Source organism: Macaca fascicularis, chromosome X (assembly GCF_037993035.2).
Source record: "Macaca fascicularis isolate 582-1 chromosome X, T2T-MFA8v1.1".
Lineage (NCBI taxonomy): Eukaryota > Metazoa > Chordata > Mammalia > Primates > Cercopithecidae > Macaca > Macaca fascicularis.
In genome coordinates, this window is record NC_088395.1 from 138,151,187 (window position 1) to 138,176,936 (window position 25,750).

General features: G+C 40.5%; 1 long non-coding RNA gene across 1 annotated transcript in view; it reads left to right on the forward strand.

Annotated features, from left to right (window-relative positions):
* The window catches only part of LOC135969214 (uncharacterized), a 120,951-nt gene that overhangs the window by 71,846 nt on the left and 23,355 nt on the right, over positions 1-25,750 (forward strand). The window contains exon 3 of the long non-coding RNA XR_010584351.1: positions 16,420-16,507. This is a non-coding gene — a long non-coding RNA (uncharacterized lncRNA). The remainder of the gene's footprint in view (positions 1-16,419; positions 16,508-25,750) is intronic.

The following is a 25,750-nucleotide window of genomic DNA, read 5'->3' on the forward strand; positions in this document are numbered from 1 at the left end:
CTCATGATAAAAATTCTCTTTCATATGGAAGATACTTTACCATTTTAGAAGTATTATTGCACAAATTATTATTCCTTATACTCATCATTTCTTCTTTTAAAGCATTTTATGTATCATAATAAATTGTTTTTCAACATCGTTTCTACAAGTATTAGATTTCCATTACATCAATTTCTCATAAAAAGGAAAAACTGGAAAAAGAATAAATTATATTCTCTCCCATCTCCTGTTTCATTGCTTTGTCTTCCATGGTGTACTTTAACAACCCATCTGGCCATTTTTGCTCCCAATCCTTACACACACTTTTGAGCTTAGCATTTGTGTTCTCCCTGAAAATCATGGCCAAGATTGTGATTCTTTTTCTCCTTCTTCCCCATGAGACCCCATATACATTATGTAACGTATCTAATCCTTCTCATTGCCATCTTGGCCAACTAGCTCCCAAAGACTTCTAACACAGCATGTTTATAGGGTTCTTGTAACTAGGTCTCTTCCTCCTCTGTCCTATCCTTCTTTCTCCTACACTAATCCAGTGTTTTCTTGAGTTGATGCTATCTCTCTTGATCAAAACTTTTCAATCCTTATCTTGATTTCCCTTTGTAGATTTTTCATGCATTTCTCAACTATACTTTGCAAAATGTCCTCTCTTTGGGTGTTGGGTATAGAGGGGGAAGCATGAATAGCAATTCCCAGGTGATAAAGATAAGGAGAGTGATGACATAAGGAGGTGGGGGATACGTACTCAAATGTGTTCTGATTTAGCCAACATGTTTGCCTGGAGTTCTGGAGAGAGGCCTAAGCTGCTCATATAAATTTGGAAGGAAAGAGAAGAGGATGGAACCACAGAATCTTGGTAAACATCAACATTTAAGGGACAGGAAGAGGACCTACTTCAGAAAGCAGTATGAATAAAGGTGGTTAGAGACATAGGAGGAAAGATTTTGCCTTTTCAGTAAGGCTTTTCCTGATGACTTATTTAAAATTTGTAACTCTCTCCCTGGCACTCTTGTCATTGGTGATTTGGAAAGATGGTTTCAAAGATGTATAGGGGTAAAATGTGAGATTTCTGTGAGGTGTGAATCAAATACTGGCAAGGAAGAACAAATAGCTACTATAGTTCTCTTGGGTATAAAACAGAAGAAGTTACAGGATCTGTTAGAGGGCAATATGGGAGACTTTTAAAGATAGGAGAGAATGGAGAAATTTATGGACTAGGAACCAAAAATCAATAGATAGATTCAAAGCTTATCAGAATATAGTTAATTGATGTAGAAAGGTCACTGAACAGAGGAGTTGCAACCCAGAATATCTATCTATCTATCTATCTATCTATCTATCTATCTATCTATCTATCTATCTATCTATCTATGTATCTGTCTGTCTATCTATCTATCTATCTATCATCATCATCATCATCTATCTATTGATTGAGAGAGATGGATTTTTACTGAGTGGCTGAAAGGTGCCTTCTTCAATTAAAAAAAGTGGTTAGAAAGGACATAGTTTGGCATAAAAATTTTCTGGTAATGGCAATAGAAAGACTGGAAACCTCTGCTCTAAGGTCTCGATTTTCTGTGAAAATGAAGGAGTATGCAATGTAGGGTGTTTGAAAAGACTGATGAAAGTTTGAAATACGTTTTGAGAAAATGGAGGAAAGGTGTTGACAAGGCTAGACCTGCAGTGATCCCCAAACTTGAGCTTACATCATAATTGTATGAAGCACTCATTAAAACAGAATACTGAGTCCTACCTCCAGAGTTTTTGATTCAACAGGTCTGGCTGGGGCCCTGAAATGTGGATTTCTAGCAGGTTACCAGGTGATGCTAAGACAGCTGGTTCAGGGGATCACATCTTGAGAATGACCAGCCAAAGGAGATAGAGAGCAGTTGCCAGTAAGTGTAAAGAAGGTTCAGCTGAAGTTGAGCACTAGCCAACAAGTTTTTGAAATTTTTTTCAAGTAGTTATCAGCAACCTGGGTATAGAGAATCAGAGAAGGTAGCTGGTTGGGTTGCTGGGAGTGTTCTGATCTGCAAAGGTGAAGAGCAAGCAAATTAAATTAAATGCAAATTAAAAGCAGATTAAATAAAATGCCAGCCTGGGAGACACCTAGTTGGTGCTCAATAAATGGTAGCTGCTTTTCTATGCCCATGCAATAGTTTTTGCCAGATTCTGCTCTCCCCAGCAGGACTAGCTTCATAGTGATGCCATCTGGACTAGCTTCATAGTGATGCCATCTGCCCCTGTATTTTTCACTAAAGTCATACCAGGCAGGCCCCCAAATGTCACCTTAGACAAGTGACTCTTCAAATATTGCACATAAGTCGTAGTGTTTCAGGTCACTCCACCAATGCATAAAAGCTTCTATGTTAAACTAAATGGGCAACTGTTGCCTTCTGAATGCCCCAAGCCCCTTACTTGTACCTGTCTAATGTTAACTAAAGGTTGTTGCTTCATGGTTTTATTATGTACACGCTATGTCCTATGGCGTCAAATGCAGGAATCACATCCCGTTTCCATTTGCCTCACCTGCGAACACTGAAGTCGTCTAGTATAGGGGATCATCTCTGAGTCTAATCCCACTATTACATGAGCTCTCTTTAGGTTCACACCAAAGTCAAAGACTGTATCTCAAACCAGACAGTATTTATACAGCCAGTGAAACCAAACTGCATGGAGATCGCTTGTCAGATCACTTGTTCAACTGTTGTTATGTTTTATGCACAAATGCATCTCATATGAGGTGTCTGTCATATGTCCCTTTGACTACATGTCATATGAGGATATGCCACATTCTTACCTAGAGAGGATGTATTACATGTTTGTTAACCTGAACCCAGACCATGGCAGCACTTGCTCCCCAAATCACATTGTACTTCAGATACAGGGGACATGCTAATCTCTATAGTGTTCCAATTTTAACATAGGTGCTGCTGGGCTGAGCACAAACCACATTTAATGCACAGGGTGTGGGGGGCTGGCTACTTCCTATATATCTAAAGATAAAACCCCTCTCCTATCCCACTTATGCCTCATGTCCTATTAGCAAAAGTCCCTCAAAATCCATCACTAAAGCAACTCTCCCATAAGCAAAACCTTAGCAGTCAAGGCCCCTCAAACTTCAATATGTATAGAATGGTTATATACAGTATTTCTATGTGTGAGATTAGGCACTAACAATAATTGAAGAACTAAGAACATCTCTGAGGAATTGCTTGAATGATTTCCAGTTATTAACATGGAATAAGATGTCCAGGATAACATGGGAAAATTATAAGATTTGTATGGAGAACAAAGAGAAGTATTGAGCTAATTTCTAAATAGCATGCATATAGACTTATGGACACTGTATATTTTAGAGGCAGCTGTCACTGAGGTCACACCTGCCACTTAGCTGCCTGCAGGGACTGCCCTCCAAATAACCCTGGGTAGGTGGCTGTGCATCCAATTACACCCTGTGAACCAGAGTCCCAGAAATCAACTATGAAAAGTCCCTCCTCAAGTTACACCATTTACAGATGCAATGGAAGCCATTTACAGTTTTATTCTAAGTAGGCCCAATAAGTCTACTTCAACTGAGACAGTTTGCAATTGAGGTCATCTCCTCAGGAATTTGCTATGGAGTTGCTAAGGGGGATCAGTTTCCCGGAGCTAAAGTGAACTTTGCTGTTGTAACTTGAGTTGAGGCACATAAGACAGCTGGTGGTCTACCAAAAGGAAGGGAAAGCATGCTGAACAGAATAAAAGCAGCTGTGGGATTCCCAAACATAGAGTATACCACATCTGGCACTGGCTGGACTTCCAAATTATCTGGAAGTTTTCCAGGCTGCTGTCTTCTGATTTCATGATCACCAGTGCTAAACCTCCTGGACCTGGTTCCTCTAATCTTTAGAACCAACAATTCTCATTCGTATACAACGTGGTTGGTTACAGCTGGAAACTGCTTTTTCAAGATGTGCATATATGGGCCAAAGTCTCTAGAGATCATCTTACAAAAAGATTACCAACACTTCCCTGTTGGAGACATCTGTCTATGTTGATAAAGACAGGTCATGGTGAGCTAGGTTTGAGGAGGTAAGCAGTCTATAGTTATTGGATTGTGTTGGCCATGCAAACATTTTACCATTCTTTGGGAGTTTTATTACATGAAATACCAGAATGGTTAAATAAAACATAAATTTGTGAATGCTTGAGGGTGGTGGTGGTTAGGAGGGTTGCTACCATTTTGAAAACACAGGATAAGCAATGTAAATCATCAAAATAATTACACTGTACTATGTATTTATGCACATAAGTGATTTTCTAATGTATTTACCAGGATCTCAGTGATCCTGGAGATCCCATCAGCATTCTTTTAAGAAAAGGGGATAAGGGAGACCAAAGTGAGAATGACTCAGGATACTACATATGATACTCCATAGTTCTGTGTTGTCCAGTATGATAGCCATTAGCCACAAGTGGCTATGTAAATTTAAATTAGCCTTAAGCAAAATAAAACTTCAGCTTCTCAGTCACATTGGCTACAATTGAAGTACTCAATAGTCACATGTTAGTGGGTATCATATTGGACATTGGAGAGCATAGATTTAGAACCTTTCTATAACCTCATGAAGTTATATTGAACAACACTGCTAGAGAATTTCAGCTTACATATATAGGATACATATATATATATATTCCATAATATATATGTATTTATATTCCATAATATATGTGTATCTATCTAAAATATATATACATATTTGTATATATCTATATATATGTAATATATATACATATATTATTTTCTCCTCCCTAGGCTCTGTACCCTTGGCCATTTTTAACCCAAAATGTCCCCTCCACCACCCCCAATCCCACCTGATTGATGTTATCTCCTTCTATAGACTAATCTGTACTTCTCTGTTCCAGAGAATTCCTGTAACTGTACCCGTTATGTGGTGTCCTTATAAGGCCAATCGTCGATGAACAATAAAACTCCAAAGAGTAGTTACAGATGCTGATGGTTTTCCTTTCTTGATGGAGGAAGAAAAATATATTAATGCTAGGGTCATACTTTCCCCTCAGTGTGGCCACAAATTTTATATAATCTTCACACACATACAAAAAGATATTCCTCAAGTGATGGTTACTTGGCTTGTTTAGGAGTTCACAATGTAATCACACTGAAAAGAGGCCTTCCATCTTCAGGTCCCTTCTCATTCCTGCACATTCTCTCTGCATTTCAAAGCTTCTTACAACACACACACACACACACACACACACACACACACACACACACACACACGGACTCACCATGGGTACTAGGGTCTTAAATGTGATTCAAAGTCTTGGGAGCTAAGTTAAATTTGTCCAAATTAACATCTAAGCTTCTATTTTTCCCAGTTCTTTTTTTAGCCAACTTGAAATCAATCCTTCTTGTTCCCTGGCCCCTCTTCTACTGCACTACTCCAGATTGATGCCCTGTGTAACTTCCTTTACTTTCCTTTATCCTAAATTTTGGCTAATGTTCTGCTTATTAATTAGTCATTTCTTCTGAGTAGTAGTCTTATGGTTTATATAGACTAAATATGGCAAACAGGTTACATTTCATTGGCTAACTCTGATCAATCACTAAAAACTGCCTATAGTGTTATGCTGAAAAGAATTCAGAGGCCATGTTCAAGCTCAGTGGGATAGAATGCAATAATTGATTAGTGATGTGTGCCATGGGCATAGAAGGTATATGCCACATATTGTCATCCCTGAAATAGATTAGTTCGCTCCTATGTCTTCATACAAATCCACCAATCCTTCTTACTCTCTTTGGTTCCTTTCACAATTCACCTCTCCAGTTTGATGCTCCTTTAACATTCCTCCCCCTGCTTAATAGGTATAGGCCCATGAGCTACCCATATTCCATAAATATTCTACCCAGGCTTCACGGTAGGCTTCTTGTAAACTGTTCTGCATTTGGATCCATCTTTACTGGGGCAAAAGGAGGGAAAAAGCAATCTAACCTTTTAGGATTTATACAGCAAGTCCCAGTGCACCAGGTCATTTCTCTTACTAGACATGAATCACATTTTCTTTTAATCTAGCCCCCTACAAACACATTTTTGAGGGACCTCCAGTAAATAGAAATTAATTAATTATAATTTTTGTTTCATGGTACTTCATCATCATTACTCCATATATGTATTTTTTCTATCTATCTATCTATCTATCTATCTATCTATCTATCTATCTATCTATCTAATTATAACTGAACACAAATAAACCTGCCACCCAAACAAGAACTAGAATATTAGCAGTAATTTCCATCTACCTGCATTCTTCTTTTGTATCCCATCCTGCATCTGCCTCGTCAAAAGTCATCACTCAGTGTTACCACTAGCCCAAACAGCAGATATTTTATGCAAATTAGAAGAAGATGCCCAGTCACCTGGTAAACATTTTAGTTAACATATTATTTATTTATCAAAAATATAAACATCATACTCATTCTGTATAAATTATACAAATTTATCTCATTCTTGTTTATGGGTACACAGTATACCATGGTGTATTTTCTTTATCCAGTCTATCATTGATGGGCATTTAGGTTGATTCCATATCTTTGCCATAGTGAATAGGGCTGCAATGAATATACATATGCATGTGTCTTTATAATAGAATGATTGGTATTCCTTTGGGTATATACCTAGTAATGGGATTGCTGGGTCAAATGGTACTTTTGTCTTTACGTCTCTTAGGAATTGCCACACTGTCTTCCACAATGGCTGAACTATAAGTGTTCTGCCAGCAGGGTATAAGTGTTTCTTTTTCTCTGCCGCCTCACCAGCATCTGTTGTTTTGTGACTTTTTAATAATAGCCATTCTGACTGCTGTTAGATGATATCTCATAAAACCCAAAACTAAAAACCCTGGAAAGACAACTTAGGCAATACCATTCAGGACACAGACATGGGCAAAGATTTCATGATGAAGATGACAAAAGCAATTGCAACAAAAGCAAACATTGACTGATGGAATCTAATTAGACTAAAGAGCTTCTGCACAGCAATAGAAACTATCAACAGAGTAAACAGCCTATAGAATGGGAGAAAATTTTTGCAATCTGTGCATCTGACAAAGGTCTAATATCCAGCATCTATGAGGAACTTAAACAAATTTATAAGAAAAAAAACAAACAACCACGTTAAAAAGTGGGAAAAGGACATGAAAAGATACTTTCAAAAGAAGACATACATGTGGCCAACAATCATGTGAACAACAAAAAAGGCTCAACATCACTGATCATTAGATAAAAGCAGTTATTTCAGATGTTATTAGAATCAACAAAGTCTTTCAATTATCAAACCTGACTGTCAATTGTTGCTTTCAATAGAATAATATGTATCCATCATATTAGAAAAAGGCACTTTGCTTCCAACAAAATGTCAAACAATGTTTCTGCAGATACTGATTTTGTTAAAAACAAGAGTGTTTACCACAATGTGTGGGCAACTACTGAAATATTCAAATTACCTGTCTTTGGAGTCAACAATTTTATAATAAGCATAAGAAAAACATCAAACGGGTAAGATGTTTAAGATATAAATGGTCTCCCCTTAGGTGTGATGCTCTTATGCAAGGAATAAACTTTAAAACTCTACTTCTGTTTGGTAGCTCTGAATTCTTTATCCTGAATTTCATGTTTAACATTGCTTGATGTAAGTTGAAGAAGAGGCAAAAATGCAACAAAGTTAGGTGACATGGGCATCTGGGCCACTGTTCATATAGTTGATTCGTGCCTTCTAGACCTGCTTGAGCCAATTCTAAATCGATTACTTCATTGTACAGGGGATTAAATAGATAGCTGCTAAGTCTGCTTAAAGTTATGATGTGGTGGATCTAATAGTAACCAGATCACAATGGGAATCTAGCTTGCAAAATATCTTGGTATCTTGTGCCCAGTCTCAACTAGGGCCCAGTAGCATATCAGACAACAATTTTCAAACAGAGAACAGGTCTTTGCTATAAATGGCATGGCCTCCCTCCAGAGCCCTGAACGTCTGTACTATTATACTTCTATTGGGGCCAAATTAAATGCTGTCCCTGTCTCTTGGTGGCAGTAGGTGCAACAATCTGTCTTTTACTTGGGAAAATATACCAGCAGGTTCCAGATCCTCCTTTAACTTCATCAATATGGCAGGGCGATGAATGTTTATGGAGCTTATCTTCCATCTTTTGACATACAAGTATCTTACTCTGGAATTTAGGGGCATTGCTATATCCAGCTCAGCAGACTCAGTTAATACAATATGAGAAGAACAACTTCTCAGAAATTTTGAGATGTTTAGGGTTCCTATGGCCTATATTACATCAAAGAGCATGACTTAACTTAGCACTATTTACAAAGTAATTGTGAATTGCTTTCAATCCTCACTATATCTAACACAGCAACTGCAATCAGAACTTCCAGTTGGTTAAGTTTACAGTAATCACTGTCATCTGTCATGAACCATCTGGTTTTACAGAGTTCAGATGTGAAAACAGAGAAAACAGAATATATCTTTTAAATCTTTGATGGTGACATTAATTTTTTGCAGTGACTCTAGAAATATAATTTTTTTTCTGATTTGAATATTTGTCAAAAAGTTGGAAGGGTTTCACTTGTTTTTTGTTTTTTTTTTTAATACTATAATAGTTTTCATCCACAGGTCAGTGAAACAATAGAAGTCTTTCATTCTTGGCGTCTAAGAATGCGTCTCCCAATTATACACTCAGAGACCAGAGAAAAAGCCACAGTGTGGGTGTGTGGACCCATTTGACCCGATATAAGATGGGCTTCAGCCGAAACTCCGTTTCTTACCTGAACCTTAAAGCCTCCATATGAGTCAGATGAACATGATAGGGTTTTAGGACCTCTGTGATCAGTCACCTCAAACCCTATATATAACAGTACTAGAATTTGAATATTTCCCTTTCCCCAGTCTAAATGTATCCTGGACAAAAGCTGAAAAAAGAAACACTAAAGAAATATTCACTATTTGTACTTAAGGTGAATCGGCATGACCTTGAATCAATGGGTCTGTGAATGACATAGATCTGGAAACTGCATGAGAAGTGCAATTTTTCATTTATGGCATCTGACATCAACCTTCTAATTACCAGCTTTCTATTTCTTTATCATAACAAAATAGAGAAACAGCCTAGTTGAATCCCCATCTAGGAACACCACCATCGTCTATTTCAGTTGCTGTAAGTTTCTATGAATCATGGCATAGCAGTCAACATTCAATCCTTGCTACCTGCCATGTTAATAAGGGTTGGGGGCTGAGAGTTGCCATGTGGCCTCTGTAATTCCAGAATCTCTTCGTCCATGTTGGTATTGATGGCAGTAGCTGCTGCCATCATTCCGGCTGCAGCAGGGAGGTGTGGCTGATGCTGCACACTCCACGGAGCCGGTGGGAGCCCCGCCCCTTCTGAGTTGGGACTGGAGCTCCTCGTTTGTTGCTGCAGCTGCCCAAACCGCAGCTGCAGACCCAGGCCTCCTGCTCCACGAAGCACAAAGGAGCCCCACCCTCCTGGGCCGGGCTACAGCCGCCTAAACTGCAGCTGTGGATCCGAGCCTCCCTGTTCTATTTGGAGAGGGCTGGGGGCAGGCGAGATCTGCCATCCTAGGAATGGCTGTGACTCCCTCCCAGGTGTGGGAGCTAGGTGTCTCTGCAGCCTGTATCCTTGGGTGCCCCAGGAAGGACCTCCCCACCCCGTCCCTGCAGGCTAGGGGATATCTTCTCATGCTGCCTGGCCTCTCTCCACTCCCTGCGCCTGCTCTGATCTCTGAGCGGGCTTGGGGCCGAGCCCGGGGGGACATGAATGGCGGGGGGATGCAGCTCGTGCTGCCTCTTCCAGCCTGCCATGGCCGCCCATGGACCAATGGGCAAGCATTTCCTCCCCTCTGAGGTCCGTAAAAGCCCTGGTATCAGCCAGAGTAGGAGAGAGGACGGCCAGAGGACGAAGAGGGCAGAGAGATGATGGGACAGAACGACCAGCTACAGAGGGGAGTACCCTTCCACTGAATGTTGCAGAGACGACCTGACCTGCTGGCAGACAGGAGCTACCCTCTCTGCTGAGAGCTTCAGAGACCTGCAGAGATGTCCGAATGACTTGTCTGCAGAGAGGAGCTACTCTCTCCAGCGCCTCCTCTTTGCTGATAGCTGAACAGTCTAAAGGGATGACTTGCCTACAGAGAGGAGCTACTCACTCCTCTGAGCTGTTTTTTTCTTTGTTGTTGTTTGTTTGTTTGTTTTTTGAGACGGAGTGTTACTCTGTTGCCCAGGCTGGAATACAATGGCACCCTGTCGGCTCACTGCAACTGCTCTAACAGTAAATAAAACTTTTCTACTTCTTCACCCTTCATTTCTCTGAGAACCTCACTCTTCCTGGATGCAGGGCAAGAACTAGGACAAAGGTGCCTCTGCCACAGAGGTTTCCAGCCAGAAAAATCGACATCCTAGAGATCCCGTAACAGTATTAGAGAGCCAATTTCCGTAGCAGAATCTCACACTGTCAACCATAGCCTACAGATAATAGCCATCATTGAGCTCAAAGATGCTATTGTTTCCATCACTAGTGCATGCTTTGTAAAAGGGGTAACTTCTGGTTCTTCTGTGGTACAGAGTCAATTGGTGGGTTTCCAAGTCTTACATTATAAATCTATTTTAACCCCCTGAGCTTACTTTCTTAGTACATACTATGCCAAGAAAGTTCAGATGACTCTACCTTGGTTACTATAACCCATCAACATGGTTGAGCTTCAAGAAGCCCCTCAAATAAATATTAAGATCATCTTTAGGTAGCCTTGCCAGATCATTAAATTCAAATTCACACATAAAGTATACTAAAGGAATGTGGCAACTGCATGCCACTTGTGAGTTGCAATTTCATGTCCTTATAAAGTACATTATTAGGACAATTGATGGACTTTGAATAAGGTCAATAGATGAGCAAAAATATTGCATTAATGCTAATTTCTTCAATTTGATAACTGTATTGTCATTGTAAGAGAATGTCCTTGATTTTAGGAAATATACATTGAATTATTTAGGATTAAAGGGCATGACATCTCCAACTTACTCTCAAATAGTTAATATGTATTATGTGCTGAGGAAGATAATAGGGTGAGGAAGAGGAAGAGAGAGGGAGGAAGGGAGTTGGGGGAAGGAGATTAACAAAGCAAATATAGAAGTATTAACATTTGGGGAACCTGAAGACTCTTTGTACCATTTGTGAAACTTTTCCTAAGTTTTTACTTAATTCAAAACAAAAGTTTAAAAATGTTCTGATGCATAGATGAATTTTCCAGTAACAATAAATTCTTTTTTTCAGACTTATATTTTGTCAATTCCTTAGGTCTTGTAATTCCTTTGATATTTAGGCTATTTCTCTCTGGATCAGGGCTTGCACTCAGTTGAATCACACAAAATTATCCTGGCTTGAAGAATACACTTTTAAGGCACTCCAAATTCCAATCTACATATCAGTGACATCAACATTCTCAAACCAATGCCCCAGGAAAGGATGTGAAATAAATATAGTATTTGAAGAGCAAAGAAATTTCTCTGCTCTCGTCCACAAGCAGACTCTCTTTTAGGGCAATTACAAGTTTCACCCCTGTATTTTCTGCACCAGCCAGCACACTTTTGACATTAGGCATTAGTCTATATCTGGAGGAACTACATCATTTATAAGAGGACCTTGAATTGGAGCAAAGATCATTCCAAGTGCTTCTCACCAAGGTAAACCACTGAGTAAGAGACCCAATCTGCTTCTTCTGTCACATGCACTTCACTTGATCCTGTGGAAAACTCAAGTACCAACTCCAGGCCAATTCCAAGTTAAGAATGTTGCAAAACCTATTACTTTTCACTTCCAGCTTCTCATTTCTTTACATTCAGCTCCCAACTCCTTATATTTACCCTTTCTTTAGCTCACTCATATCCCATTCATTTACATTCCATCTGAATAATCAGAGACAATGAACTAAAGTGTTTATGGTACAATATCTTTGTTTCTCACCACTTTCTAGGCCAACTATATGAAGCACTATAATATAAATGGGGTATGGGATTTCATGTGTATTCCTCCTATACATGCTCTGAAGTACAATGCAACCTTCATTCCAGATATTCCATGTAGGGAAAATAATCTGAACTAATTTTTAGTGATCTTTGCCTTTTCTAAAAGGTTATATCTAAGTTTGGAGGAGTTTACAAGGTACAAGGGCATAAAGGTCAGGGGTACAATGGGAATCTTGTCTTCAATATTATCTGTCTGTATTATCTGGCATCACTGACATGTTAACTATTGCATCTGGTCCTTTGCCATTTGTCATTCAAGTTTTGCTGAATTGGCTGCCTGCCTGTCTGAAAAACCCTTTAGGTCTGGCAACTGTCACTGTTGCTTCTTTTTTCTTCTCCAGTGCCTGATAATTATTTTATTGCTCCTATGATCAACAGAAAACTATAGTGTTATCTGAAGCTCACAACGTTTTAGACATAATGCTTACTCAAGTCCTGTTTTATTCCTACATTCTGGGAAATCATTCTACACTCCCTTGCTCTGCCTCAGGGTCATTCTTACTTAATTTTGTCCTGTTTTAGTCTCTTATTAGGGTAGCAGATAGTAATCATAACTACCTCATAGGCTTGCTATACAAATTAAATGGGGTGATGTATATAAAATATTTAGCATAGTGCCTATCATAGTCATTAGTCAATAAATAGTAATTGTTATTTTATTGCACTAATTTATTTGACCACTCTCCCACCTAAACAAGTAAGGAGATGCAGCTATCTTTTGGACCCCAGCAGTAATTGAGGCATTTCAATATCTCTAGATGCTCTTCAACAAACTCTTCCATTACCCTGGATCACCCTAACCTAATGTGCCTTTACTAAGTAGGGATGGATTCTTCTAACACAACACAGTGAGCCATCTTTTTATGTATGAGAATCCCTGAGCAAAATATCTGGCCCGAGTGCATGTTTATCATGGAAACTAGGGTTGTTGTAGGTGCAGGCAGAAATTAATCACGCCACTTAAGGTAGTATTAAAAGTTTGGAGGAACCATCTTACCTCATGACTATAATTATGGAACTTGGTTTTTGAGTTTCTGTTCTCTCAAAAAGGATTTTGAGTTGGCTCATCTTTTGGCTTTTAGGATCCCATTCTAACTCAGATGGAAAATTTCTTGCTTTAACTCTTGTCCCAGAAACACATCTGTAGCCAGAAAACCAAATTACACATTGCTGGAGAGACTAGCACTGAACAGCCACTCAATCCTTACTGTTAACCAAGCTAGAGTGTGTTTTAGATATCCTATTGAAGACAGGACAGCAAAAAAGTTTTTCTACCAGGTATCCTCTTTATATTTGTCTGATATTTTGGGCACTAAGAAGGACATACTAACTATGTAGAACATAGGCAGTGCTTCTGGAAGAAAGCCTAGGTAAATCTTGGTGCTCAGCTTCTTTAAGACACCATAAAGTTATGGATTGAAATGTTGTATTTATCCAGGGCTGCAAATAATAGTTTAGCCTAAGGGAGAGTTCTAGTCATGATTAAGAGACAAGCTATAGAGGACACTGATATATCTCTTGAATATTTATTCTCAAGTATTCCAGCAATATCACTTCATCTTTTGCTTGATGACCCACTTTGCCCTATTCTCAATTCATTTGGTTTGGTTGGAATTGGCCTCCAGCCTCAGCTCTAGGAATAGACCTTATTTGGTCCAAGCAAGTCAGGATCTCCCTGGCTATAGTGATGATCTTATGTATTGGCATGTGACTAAATCTGAACCAATGAGAAGCCATGAGAACTTTGCTGAGTATATATCCAAAGGATATAAAATCAGTTTGTTGGAGATATATCTGCATTCCTGTGTTTATTGTAGCATTATTCACAATAGGCAAGATATGGAATCAACCTAAATGCCCATCAACAGATGAATGGATAAAGAAAATGTGGTACATAAACACAGTGGAATATTATTCAGGATTAAAATAGGAAATTCTGTCATTTGTGACAATATGAATGAACCTGGAGGACATTTGCTAAGTGAAATAAGCCAGACATAGAAAGACAAATACTGCATGATCTCAATTACATGTAGAATCTCAAAAAGCCAAACTTAATAGAAGTAGAAAGTAGAATGGGGGTTATCAGAGGCTGGGTGGGGTTGGGGGACAGTGAGATGTTGATCAAAAAGTACAAAGCTTCAGTTACAGAGAAATACATTTTCAAGATCTATTGCACAGCATGATAACCATAGTGAATAATAATGTATTGTAGATTTAAAAATTGCGAAAAGGGTAGATTATTTTTATTATACTTTAAGTACTAGGGTACACGTGCACAATGTGCAGGTTTGTTACATATGTATGCATGTGCCATGTTGGTGTGCTGCACCCGTTAACTCATCATTTACTTTAGGTATATAGCCTAATGCTATCCCTCCCCACTCCCCCCACCCCAAGACAGACCCCGGTGTGTGATGGTCCCCTTCCTGTGTTCAGGTGTTCTCATTGTTCAATTCCCACCTATGAGTGAGAACATGCTGCGTTTGGTTTTCCATCCTTGTGATAGTTTGCCCAGAATGATGATTTCCAGCTTCATCTATGTTCCTACAAAGGACATGAACTCATCCTTTTTTATGGCTGCATAGTATTCCATGATGTGCCACATTTTCTTAATCCAGTCTATCATTGATGGACATTTAGGTTGGTTCCAAGTCTTTGCTATTGTGAATAGTGCCACCATAAACATACGTGTGCATGTACCTCTATAGCAGCATGGTTTATAATCCTTTGGGTATATACCCAGTAATGGGATGGCTGGGTCAAATGGTATTTCTAGTTCTAGATCCTTGAGGAATCGCCACACTGTCTTCCACAATGGTTGAACTAGTTTACAGTCCCACCAACAGTGTAAAAGTGTTCCTATTTCTCCACGTCCTCTCCAGCACCTCTTGTTTCCTGACTTTTTAATGATTGCCATTCTAACTGGTGTGAGATGATATCTCATCGTGGTTTTGATTTGCATTTCTCTGATGGTCAGTGATGATGAGCATTTTTTCATGTGTCTGTTGGCTACATAAATGTCTTCTTTTGAGAAGTGTCTGTTCATATCCTTTGCCCACTTTTTGATGGGGTTGTTTGATTTTTTCTTGTAAACTTCTTTAAGTTCTTTGTAGATTCTGGATATTAGCCCTTTGTCAGATGGGTAGATTGTAAAAATTTTCTCCCATTCTGTAGGTTTCCTGTTCACTCTGATGGTAGTTTCTTTTGCTATGCAGAAGCTCTTTAGTTTAATTAGACCCTATTTGTCAATTTTGACTTGTGTTGCCATTGCTTTTGGTGTTTTAGTCATGAGGTCCTTGTCCATGCCTATGTCCTGAATGGTATTGCCTAGGTTTTCTTCTAGGGTTTTTATGGTTTTAGGTCTAACATTTAAGTCTTTAACCCATCTTGAATTAATTTTTGTATAAGGTGTAAGGAAGGGATCCAGTTTCAGCTTTCTACTTATGGCTAGCCAGTTTTCCCAGCACCATTTATTAAATAGGGAATCCTTTTCCCATTTCTTGTTTTTGTCAGGTTTGTCAAAGATCAGATGGTGGTAGATGTGTGATATTATTTCTGAGGGCTCTGTTCTGTTTCATTGGTCTATATCTCTGTGTTGGTACCAGTACCATGCTGTTTTGGTTACTGTAGCCTTGTAGTATAGTTTGAAGTCATGTAGCATGATGCGTCCAGCTTTGTTCTTTTGGCTTAGGATTGTCTCGGCAATGTGGGCTCTTTTTTGGTTCCATATGAACTTTAAAGTAGTTTTTTCCAATTCTTTGAAGGAAGTCATTGGTAGCTTGATGGGGATGGCATTGAATCTATAAATTACCTTGGGCAGTATGGCCATTTTCACGATATTGATTCTTCCTATCCATGAGCATGGAATGTTCTTCCATTTGTTTGTGTCCTCTTTTATTTCGTTGAGCAGTGGATTGTAGTTCTCCTTGAAGATCTCCTTCACTTCAAAAGGGTAGATTTTAAATATTTTCACCACCAAAAATTATAAGTATGTGAAATGATGGATATGTTAATTAACTTGATATAATCATTTACAATGTGTACATATATATCGAAACCTCAAATTGTAGCCCCTAAATACATGAAATTATTATTTGTCAATTAAAAATAAAAATTTAAGTAAAAATAAAATATGGGGCTGCTAAAAGTCTTGATGACCTTAGTCTGTATATTGAAAGAGTCACAGTGCTGGTTTTGTGCCATAAGGTCATGGGTGTAGGTGTTCCCTGTTGGGAATAAAGCTGTATAGAATCATCTTTATCATTATTCAGTACTTTCCAGATGAGATGATCTCTTTCACACGTTTGTTTTCCAGATATATAGGATTTGATTGGATCAAAGCTCTGGTGTGAAGGTAGCTGGAGTCAGAGCCATCTTGGGACAAGAAGAGCCACTATCACGAGGTCAGATATCTTTTTGGGATTGGATTCAAAACCACAGATCAAGGTTGGGGTCTGAACAGATGTACAGATATTAAGGAACTTGACTTGATATTTTAAAAGTCCATATATTCTTTCGTTCTTTTTTGTAAGTTGTTTACTGGGACTGTCAACACAGAGAATTGCCGAATGAATTGTTGAAGCTTTTGTAAATTGGAGGGAGGAAGTAAGATTCATTCCTCCATTCTGGTTTCTGTCTCATGCAAAAAATAGATATGGTAAACTAATAGCTAAATGAGGATCAGAGTATCAGCTTAATTAGTGAACCAGACAAGGGCTCAATGATCCCAAAACATATGCTGCTCTTGCTAAAGCTGGATTAGAGAAATGTGGCTGTATCTTGAGTCTAAAATAGCATCTTCCTATTTCCTTACTAAAATGAGATTTTAGGGCATGCCTGTGCAGAAAGTTGTATCTATTGAGTATACACTGGCTTACAAAGCCATCTCTAAGGATCTCAGGTTTCCTTACACACACAGTCACCAGCAAGAGCAAGAATAAAAGGAACAAAAGTGTATGTGTGTGTACGCGAGTGTGTGTGCATGTGTGTGGTGTGTGTATGTATGTGTGTGTGTGTGTGAGAGAGAGAGAGAGAGAGACTGACCAAGTTTCTATATGGAGGGTATGCTACAGGCCCTGTCCCAAGTATGCTTACTACACATAAGCGCTTACACACAGGAGAAGACAACTGCTCTCACATTTACCAGTATATGAGTAAGGCAGTGAAAAGGAGAAAGAAAAATGCTAATTTTATTTGGAATCACTGTTACTCCACCCGTTTGCTGAGTATGGCTTAATGGATGTCAGGCAATCTCCAATCATGTTAATTAAACTTCTTTCATTGGGCAAAAGCAAGTAATGGATGGAGATAGGGGCAGAATTTCTGTCCTTAACACTATCTTTGAAAGGTAGAAGAGTTGATAGGCGCTCTGTCTTCCATGGCCTGGGGAATGGTTAGGAAGTGTTCTTTTTATAATACTATAGAATGAATCCCAGACAGTGATGAACATTTCTGATTTACATGAGAGTCTCCCACTGTAGACCCTCTGGGTCACTTTGTCCAGAATCATAAGACATCTTTGACTGGGGATAACATAGGTAAGAAATTTCACTGGAGTTTATTCAATCATTATTTTATCTTTTTTAGCATGGGTTTTTTGTTAACACACAGAAGCAATATTATAAAGGCCTTAAATATTTAAATATTCAAAGATCCTTGCTCCATAAAGTTTATCCATGAAGATTAATAGGAATAAGTAGAATTCTAAGACAGATATTGTGTAGAGACTATGATATCTTCATCAGAGATGAAATGTCCATTTTTCCTTAGCGGGGAAGAGAAGTAATTCATGAGCTGGGTTCAATAAACTAGCAAAAGGCTTTGAGCCCTGCAGGTACACTAAACTTGACAAGAAAACAGACATCGGGCATCAAATCAATTTGCTCCATTCATTACGCAGGAGTATTTCCTCTCCATTATGTCCAAACCACTTCCAAATCCAACACAATATTTTTTTTTTTTTGAATCCTAGACTGAGGGGTCATGTGAGGCAACACTAGGTAGTAAATGCTAAAATGTAAATGTAAACGTAGATGCAACTGTAAGGTAGGCCAGGTACCCAAGGTGTTCATTCTTGCCAAAGAATGGTATTCACCTTCCAGGTCTTTCATGATCATGTATACACCAATTGTCATTAGAAATTATCAGATCTCCATCTCTCATAGGAGCGCTATGGTGAAATTCGTCAAGAGCAAAAATAGAATGGAATATGCCAAAACTACCATTCACTCAACACAGGCATTTTTTAAGGTTACTGCCCATCTATACTACCTCATCACTGAACTTCCGGGTTATTACTAGGGAACTTGGGTCTTTGGACACTTCTTGAATACATTTGATCATGGTTAAATCAGGAAAGGTGACAGATAGAAGATGGCTTTCTGGAGAAGTTTCTCTATATAAAAATACTATTGGGGAAGCAGGACTACAGGGATGATGTAATAAGGGGTCCAGCATACCCTCGCCCCAGCCAAACAACAGTTTATCTGATGAAAATTACTTTAAAGGCAATCATTGGGCTGGGCGCGGTAGCTCACCCCTGTAATCCCAGCACTTTGGGAGGCCGAGGTGGGCAGATCATGAGGTCAGGAGATCGAGACCATCCTGGCTAACATGGTGAAACCTTGTCTCTACTAAAAATATAAAGAATTATCCGGGCATGGTGGCGGGCGCCTGTAGTCCCAGCTACTTGGGAAGCTGAGGCAGGAGAATGGCGTGAACCCGGGAGGCGGAGCTTGCAGTGAGCGGAGATCCTGCCACTGTACTCCAGCCTGGGTGACAGAGCAAGACTCTGTCTCAAAAAAAAAAAAAAAAAAAAGCAGTCATTCAAAGTCTCTGAAAATTTTTCTAAGGGCATGTAGAAAAGGGAAAGAAATGTCATTCAAAAGAATCTACTAAGTATCAGTAGGAACAGTGAGAGTCTATGGCATTTGAGCCACAACTCACTCTAGTACCTTCTCCCTGTTCTCCCAGCTCCATGCTATGGAAGGTCTACCCTGGACATGTGTAATCAAGAAGACAGGGCTCTTTCTCCTCCAGTTTCCAGTCTTACCCAGGATACAGTTTCACCCAGGAGGAGCAGGCTGCTGGTGTTCCTCATTCCCCTCAGCACTGTGTTGAAAAAACTATGTTCCAGAAAGGTGCAACAGAAAGGACTGCACCTCTCTTCCCCCACCTACCTCCACTCATATGATATAAACACTACTCCAGCTGTAGGAAGCTGATAATACTGGCTCCAATTACCTCTTCCCTAGCTCGCTCTTAGCACCAGTTTTTCTGCAGGGAAGGATAAGCCGAGAAGACTAGTAGCTACCACCGCCCTCCAGCGTCCACCGTACACAGAAGGAGTGTCACTCTGGGTTTGAAATTATACAAAGTGTATTCTCCAACCACAATAGGATGAAATTAGAAATAAATAAGACAATTGGGTTTGGAAAATTCACAAGTATGTAGAGATTCAACAGCACACTACTAAACAACCAATGGGTCAAAGAAGAAATCATAGGAATTTAGAAAATGCTTTCAGATTAATGAAAATGAAGACACAGCAAGAGGGAGTTGGAGCAAGATGGCATAACAGAAGCCTCCACTGATCATCCTCCCCATAGGAACACCAAACTTGACAACTGTCTATACAAAAGAGCACCTTCATAAGAACCAATAATCAGGTGAGCAACCACAGTACCTGTTTGTAACTTCATATTGCTGAAAAAAGCACTGAAGACGGTAAGAAAGACAGTTTTGATTTGTCAACACCACTCTTCCCTTACCACCCAGAAGTGGCTCTGTGGTGTAGAGAGAGAATCTTTGCACTTGGGAGGGAGAGTGCAGCAATTGTGGGACTTTGCATTGGAAGTCAGTGCTGCCAACATTAGGCAAAACAGTCCATGCCTACTGCAGGAGCATTTAGACCAGCCCTAGCCAGAAGGAAATCACTCATCCAAATGGTAAGAATGTGAGTTTTAGCAAGCCTCATCTCCATAGGCTAAAATGCTTGGAGGACCTAAATAAACTTGATAGGCTGTCTAGGCCACAAAGACTGCAACACCTAGGCAGGTCCTAGTGCTGTGCTGGGCTCGGAGCCAGTGGATGTGGGGGGCTTGTGACCTAGGGAGATGTCAGTTGGGATGGCTAAGGGAGTGCTGGGATCACCCCTCCCCTAACCCCAGGCAGCACAGATTGCAGCTCTAAGAGAGACCCATTCCTTCCACTTGAGAAGAGGAGAGGAAGAAGTAAAGAGGATTTTGTTTTTCAACTTGGATGCTAGCTCAGCCATAGTAGGATAGGGCACTGGGCAGAGTCCTGAAGGCCCCATTACAGGACATAGCTCCCAGACAATATTTCTAGACATACCCTGGGCCAGAAGGGAACCTGTTGCCTTGAAGAGAAAAACTCAGTCCTGGCAGGATTCATCACCTACTAAAGAGCCCTTGGGCCCTGAATAATCAGCAGTGGTAACCAGGTAGTACACATCGTGGGCCTTGGGTGATAATGAGACATGCTGGCTTCAGTTATGACCCAGCGTATTCCCAGCTGTGGTGAGAAAAGGAGAGAGACGAATAAAAGGAACTTTGTCTTGCAGCTTAGGTATCAACTCAGCTGCAGCTGGGGAAGAGCACCAAGCAGGCTCTTGTGGTCCCTGATTCCAATCCTTGGCTCTTAGACAGCTTTTCTGGATCTACCCTGGGCCAGAGGAGAGCTCACTGCCCTGAAAGATGAGTCCTAGGTCTGGCAGCATTCACTGCAAGCTGACTGAAGAGCCATTGGGCCTTACATGAATATCAGTGGTACCCTGGCAGTGCCCACCGTGGGACTGTGGTTGTGATGGACATGGGGAGAGACTTCTCTTTCTTCTCCAGAACAGGGAGGAAAGAGTGGGAAGGACTTTGTCTTGTGGTTTTGGTGCCAGTTTAGCTGCAGTAGAGTAGAGCACCAGGCAGATTTCTAAACTTTCCAACTCCAGCATCTCTGAACCTGCACAGGGCCTGGGAGAACTCACTACCCTGAAGGAAAAGACACAAGATGGGTTGGCTTGACCACCTGCTGATTATAGAGCCCTAGGGCCTTGAACAAACATAGATGGTAGCCAGGTAGTGGTCACAGCAGGCCTTGAGCAAGACCCAGTGCTGTGCTGGCTTCAGGTCTGACACAGTGTAATACAAGTAGTGGTGGTGGCCACAGAAGTGCTTGTGTCACTCTACCCCAGCTCCAGGAGGATCAGAACAGAGAGAGAGAGAGAGAGAGAGAGAGAGAGAGAGAGAGAGAGACTCTGTTTGTTTGGGAGAAAGTAAGGGAAGAGAAAGAGTCTGCCTGGTAATCCAGAGCATTCTTCCAGATATAATCCAAGACCACCAAGGTGGTATATCTACAGGTCTGCAAGAACTACAGTGTTACTAGGCTTAGGGTGCCCCCTAAGGCAGACATGGCTTAGATTACAACACCCAAGTCCTTTTGAATACCTGGAAATCCTTTCCAAGAAGGATAGGCACAAACAAGTCCAGATGGCAAAGACGACAATACATACCTAACTCTTCAATGCCACAACACCGACAAACATCCACAAACATCGACCATGCAGGGAAATATGGTCTCACCAAATTAACTAAATGAAGTGCCAGGGGCCAATCCCAGAGAGACAGAGATATGTGACGTTTCAGACAGAGAACTGAAAACACCTGTTTTGAGAAAATGCAAAGAAATTCAAGATATCACAGAGAAGGAATTCAGAATTCTATCAGACAAATTTAACAAAGGAATTAAAGTAATTAAAAATAATCAAGCAGAAATTCTGGAGATGAATAATGCAATTGACATACTCAACAATGCATCACAGTCTCTTAATAGCAGAATTGATCATGCAGAAAAAAAATTAGTGAGCTTGAAGACAGGTTATTTGAAAATACACAGTGAGAGGAGAAAAAGAATAAAAACATTGAGGCATATCTACAAGATCTAGAAAACAGCCTCAAAAGGGCAAATCTAAGAGTTATTTGCCTTAAAGAAGAGGTAGAGAGAGCAAGAGGGGTAGAAAGTTTATTCAAAGGGATAACAACTGAGAACTTCCCAAACTTAAAGAAAGATATCAATATCCAAGGACAATAAGTTTATAAAACACCAGGCAGATTAACCCAAAGAAGACTACCTCAAGGCAGTTAATAATCAAACTCCCAAAGGTCAAGGATAAAGAGAGGATCCTAAAAGCAGCAAGATAAAAGAAACAAATAACATACAATAGAGCTCAAATACCTCTGGCAGCAGACTTTTCAGTAGAACCTTATAGGCCAGGAGAGAGTGGCATGACATATTTAAAGTGCTGAAGGAAAGAAACTTTTACCCTAGAATAGTATGTGCAGTGATAACACCCTTCAAACATTAAGGAGAAATAAAGATTTTCCCAGAGAAACAAAAGCTGAGAGATTTCATCAGACCTGTCCTACAAGAAATGCGGAAAGGAGTTCTCCAATTTGAAAGTAAAGGATGTTATTATGCAATAAGAAAACATCTGAAGGTATGAAACTCACTGGTAATAGTTAGTACACAGAAAAACACAGAATATTACAACACCGTAATTGTGGTGTGTAAACTACTGATAACTAGAAAGATGAAAAGATAAACCAATCAAAAATAATAACTACCACAACTTTTCTTTTTTTTTTTTGAGACGGAGTCTCGCTCTGTCACCCAGGCTGGAGTGCAGTGGCCAGATCTCAGCTCACTGCAAGCTCCGCCTCCCGGGTTCACGCCATTCTCCTGCCTCAGCCTCCCGAGTAGCTGGGACTACAGGCGCCTGCCACCTCGCCCGGCTAAGTTTTTGTATTTTTAGTAGAGACGGGGTTTCACTGTGTTAGCCAGGATGGTCTCAATCTCCTGACCTCGTGATCCGCCCGTCTCGGCCTCCCTACCACAACTTTTCAATACATAGACAGTACAATAAGATACACATAGAAACAACAGACATACAGACCAATGGAACAGAATCCAGAAAGAAATTTCTACATCTACAGTGAACTCATTTTTGATAAATATGCCAAAAATATACATTGGGGGAAAGGGCAGTCTCTTCAAAAAATGGTGCTGGGAAAACTGGGTATACATATGCAGAAGAATGAAACTAGACTCCATCTCTTGCCATATACGAAAATCAAATCAAAATGGATTAAAGACTTCCATCTAAGTCCTCAAACTATGAAACTATTACAAGAAAACATTGGCGAAACTTTCCAGGACATTGAACTGGGCAAACAAAGATTTCTTGAGTAATACCCCATAAGCACAGGCAACCAAAGCAAAAGTGAAAAAATGGGATCATATGAAGTTAAAAAGCATCTGCACAGCAAAGGAAACAACGAACTAAAGAGACAACCCACAGAATGGGAGGAAATATTTGCAAACTACCCATTTGACATGGTTAGGCTTTGTGTCCCCACCCAAATCTCATCTTGAATTGTAATTCCCATTATCCCCATAATCCCCAAGTGTCAAGGGAGTGATCAGGTGGAGGTAATTGGATCATGGGGGTAGTTCTCCCTCATGCTGTTTTCATGATAGTGAGCGAGTTCTCACGAGATCTGATGGTTTTATAAGGGGCTCTTCCCCCTTCACTCAGCACTTCTCCTTCCTGCCACGTTGCGAAGAAGGTGCCTTGCTTCCCCTTCACCTTCCACCGTGATTCTAAGTTCCCTGAGGCCTCCCCAGCCATGCTGAACTGTGATTCAATTAAACCTCTTTCCTTTATAAATTACCCAGTCTCGGGTAGTTCTTTATAGCAGTATGAAAATGGACTAATACAACATCTGAAAAGGGATTGATAAACAGGATAAAAGGAGCTCAAACAACTCTCTAAGAAAATAATCTAATAATCCAATTTTAAAATGGGCAAAAAGATCTGAACAGATAATTCTCAAAAGAAGACATACAAATGGCAAACAGGTATATAAAAATGTGCACAACATCATTGATCATCAGAGAAATGGAAATCAAAACTACAATGAGATATCATCTCACCCCAGTAAAAATAGCTTTTATCCAAAACACAGGTAATAACGAATGCTGGCAAGGATGTGGAGAAAAGGAAATCCTACTTAGTACACTGTTGGGTGGAATGTAAATTAGTACAACCACTCTGGAGAAAAGTTTGGAGGTTCTTCAAAAAACTCAATATAGAGCTACCATATGATCTAGCCATCCCACTGCTGGGTATATGCCCCAAATGAAGTAAATCAGTATATCAAAAAGATATCTGCACTCCCATGTTTGTTGCAGCACTGTTCACAATAATCAAGATTTGGAAGCAACCTAAGTGTCCAACACAGATGAATGGCTAAAGAAAATGTGGTACATATACACAATGGAGTACTACTCTACCACAAAAAAGAATGAGATCCTGTCATTTGTAACAATATGGATGGAACTGAAGGTCTTTATGTTAAGTGAAACAAGCCAGGCACAGAATGACAAACTTTACATGTTCTCATTTATTTGTGGGAGTTAAAAATGAAAACAATTGAACTCATGGAAAGAGTAGAACGATGGTTCCTAGAGACTGGGAAGCGGAAGCGTTGGGCCGGGGGCAGTACAGGGCAAGTAGGAATGGTTAGTGGGTACAAAAAGATAGTTAGAAAAATTAAATAAGATCGAATATTTGATAGCACAACAGGGTGACTACAGTCAATAATAATTTAATTGTACATTTAAAAATAACTAGATTCAGGAGATCATGGCAGACTGGATGCAGGACTAGATTGCAGCTCTGGACAGAGCAGCATGTGGAGGCTTGCACTATGAATTTTAGCCACAGATCAACTGCAATAACAAATCAGCAATCCTGAGATGATCCACAGACCCTCTGAAGGAAGTGGACTGCTCCTGCAGGACCCATGAGACACCCCAAACACTGTGAGTGCCCCAACTGTGGAAGTGGGAAAGGGAGACCATCCTCTCCCAAACACACTCCCTACTGGAGAAGCTGAAGGTCTGTTTGTGGGAGAAGTTTCCGACTTTACCTGGAGCTGAGTCAAGTTAGAGAGCCGAGTGAAATTCAGGGGTAGAGGAAGCAGCAGAAAGGCCCTGGGAGCTCACTGGGTCCCCAAGCAGCCCATTCCTGCCTGGCACCACAGGGATCCATTGGGAGGGTGGCCAGAGGAGCAGGGGGTAAACAGGGAGAAGGAATTCTTTAGCTGAACTTTGTAACCATTTGAACAGGGCAAGAAGCCTCCTGGCCAGAACTCAGGGGAGGGCGCAAATATCACAGGTCGGGGAAGAACTAAAGCCCTTTTCTCTTGCAGCTGGGAGGTGGACAGCCTTCGGCAAGTTTTCAAGCCCATTTTGCCCTCCACCTGGAAACAGACTCTGGGTTGTTGGGGAAAGGGGCACGGTGGGAGTGAGACCGGCCCTTCAGTTTGCGTGGGAGTTGGGTGAGGCCTGTGACTGCCAGCTTTCCCCCACCTCCCTGACACCCTGCATGACTCAGCAGATGCAGCCATAATCCTCCTAGGTACACAACTCCAGTGACCTGGGAGTCTCATCCCTACCCTCCACAGCAGCCACAGCAAGACCCGCCCAAGGAGCATCTGAACTCAGACACTCCTAGCCCCACCCCCACCTGATGGTCCTTCCCTATCCACCCTGGTAGTGGGAGACAAAGGGCA